Source organism: Chelonoidis abingdonii, chromosome 13 (assembly GCF_003597395.2).
Source record: "Chelonoidis abingdonii isolate Lonesome George chromosome 13, CheloAbing_2.0, whole genome shotgun sequence".
NCBI lineage: Eukaryota > Metazoa > Chordata > Testudines > Testudinidae > Chelonoidis > Chelonoidis abingdonii.
Window position 1 is genome coordinate 14,398,557 of NC_133781.1, and position 3,160 is coordinate 14,401,716.

Genomic DNA, 3,160 nt, shown 5'->3' on the forward strand with positions numbered 1-3,160 from the left:
GCTTATCATAAGCCTCTTTCTCAAATCTGGACCTTAGCGTCCAAAATCTGGGTGCTTAGTATGAACCTCCAAGCTTAATTACCAGCTTGGATCTTATCTGCCACCAACCAGGAATCCGTGCCTGGTACACTTGAGCCCCCCCAAAACCTTCCCTGGGGAACTCCCAAGACTCAGATGCTTTGAGTCTCCAACAAAGGGAAATAAAGAGAGAGATCAAGGTTGGTTCCTTTGTTAACCCTTTACAGGTAAAAGAAACATTAACCCTTAGCTATCTGTTTATGACAGTGCTAATTGGAACTGGGTAAACCTGAGCCCGCCTGGTATCCTTTACCTGTACTGCTGTGACAGCTCTCAAGCCCCCCCAGTACACATACAGGTAGGGACACCAAGCTACAGCTTCACAGATGCTGAGATAGCTCTGTGTGGAAGACTCAGCTAAGAAACTGCCCAGTTACCCAAGGGCACCCCTCTTTGAAGGTAAATCAAAATTATACCATCTTGCACTGCACCGGGAACGTACAGTGTAAGCTCATGAAATCACCCCTCCCTTAATGTGGAGAAGATACGCAACTTTCTGCCCCAGTTAGGATTTCACACACTGGTTTTGAGACTAAACAAAACAAGTTTAATTACACTAACAAAGGTAAGATTTAAATGATTATAAAGGAACAGCAAACAGATCAAAAGCAGATTATCAGGCAATAAACAAAAAATGCAAACTGAGCTTAAATATTAGATAGGTAGATATGAATTAGCAAACTTGCATCCTGAGTGATAAATAGGCTGGCAGATTCTTAAGATACAGCTCCTTTGCTTCGCAGCTTGGCTTTCCAGGTTGTCATACAACAGATAGCAATCCCTTAGCCTGGCCATCACCTCCCACATTCAGTTTTTGTTCCTCAGATGCTTTCAGGTGTTTATGTAGGGATAGTAAGTACATCATGCTGTCATTTCCCCCTTTATATCTTCTTCCCACTTGCTGGAAAGCTCTTTGTTTGACATGGGTCAACAGTTCCCATTGGGTGGTGCTATCTCTGAGAGGTTTCTAGTACACTGTTCTGGGTAATCCTTTTGTGTGCATTTCCTCAATAAGCCATTAACGTCGTTTGCCTTTTACTGTGTGTGCCTGAAAGCTGCTTGTGGTATTTTCAACCTCACACTTTTCAGTCACACATAAACATAAGAACAACGTACGGTCAGAACAAAGGTCCATCTAGCCCAGTATCTGCTACCGACAGTGGCAAGCCAGGTGCTCCAGAGGAGTGAACCTAACAGACAATGATCAAGTGATCTCTCCTGTCATCCATCTCCATCCTCTGATGAAAGAGGCTAGGGACCCATTTTTACCCTCTGGCTAATAGCCATTTATGACTTAGCCACCATGAATTTATCCAGTCCTTTTAAACCTTGTTATAGTCCCAGCCTTCCAACCTCCTCAGGTAAGGAGTTCCAAGCTGATTGTGCGCTGCGTGAAGAAGAACTTCCTTTTATTTGTTTTCAACCTGCTACCTATAATTTCATTTGTGACCCCTAGTCTTGTATTATGGAATAAGTAAATACCTTTTCCTTATCCACTTTCTCCACTCGCTCATAATTTTATATACCTCTATCATATCCCCCTTAGTCTCTCTTTTCCAAGCTGAAGAGGCCTAGCCTTTTAATCTTTCCTCATATGGGACCTCTCCAAACTCCTAATCATTTAGTTGCCCTTTTCTGAACCTTTTCTAGTGCTAGAATATCTTTTTGAGGTGAGGAGACCACATCTGTACATAGTATTCGAGATGTGGGCATACCTTGATTTATATAAGGGCAATAATATATTCTCAGTTTTATTCTCTATCCCCTTTTAATGATTCCTAACATCCTGTTTGCTTTTTGACCGCCTCTGCGCACTGCAGTGACATTCTCAGAGAACTATCCACATGATGCCAAGATCTTTTCCTGACTCCTTTTAGCTAAATTAGCCCCCATCATATGTGTATGTATGGTTGGGGTTATTTTTTCCAATGTGCATTACTAACATTTATCCACATTAAATTTCATTTGCCTTTTTGTGCCCAATCACTTAGTTTTGTGAGATTTTTTGAAGTTCTTCAATCTGCTTTGGTCTTAACTATCTTGAGTAGTTTAGTATCATCCGCAAACTTGCACACTCACTGTTATCCTTTCTCCAGATCATTTATGAATAAATTGAATAGGATTGGTCCTAGAACCGACCCCTGGGGAACACCTTAGTTACCACTCTTCTTGAGAATTACCATAATTCCTACCTTGTTCCCTGTCTTTTAACCAGCTCTCAATCCATGAAAGGACTCCCTTTTATCCATGACAGCTTAATTTATATAAGAGCCTTTGGTGAGGGACTTGTCAAAGCTTTCTGGAAATCAAGTACATTATGTCCATGGATCCCCTTGTCCACATGTTGTGTGACCCTTCAAAGAACCCTATAGATTAGTAAGACAAGATTTCCTTTACAGAAACCATGTTGACTATTACTCAACAGTTTATGCTTTCTATGTGTCGACAATTTTTATTCTTAACTATTGTTTTGACTAATTTGCCCGGTACCACATTGACATTAGATTTACCAGTCTGTAATTGCCGGGATCACTCTAGAGCCCTTTTTAAATATTGGCGTTACATTAGCTAACTTCCAGTCTTGGTACCAAAGCCAATTTAAAGGACAGGTTACAAACCTTAGTTAATAGTTCCGCAACTTCACATTTGAGTTCTTCAGAACGCTGGGTGAATGCCATCTGGTCCGTGACTTGTTAATGTTGAGTTTATCAATTAATTCCAAAACCTCCTCTAGTGACACTTCATCTGTGAAAAATTCCTCAGATTTGTCACCTACAAAAGAGCTCAGGTTTGGGAATCTCCCTAACATCCTAGCCGTGAAGACTGAAGCAAAGGATCCATTTAGTTCTCCGCATGACTTATGTCTTAAAAGCGCTCCTTTGTGTATCTCGATCGTCAAGAGGCCCGCACTTGTGTTTAGCAGGCTTACCTGCTCTGAATGTACTTAAAAAACATTTTGTTATTACCTTTGGAGTTTTGGCTAGCCATCTTCAAACTCCTCTGCTTGTCGTATACACTTTTGCACTGAAGCCTGGCAGTGTTTGCGACTCCTTCTATGTGCCTCACTAGATTGACTTCCACT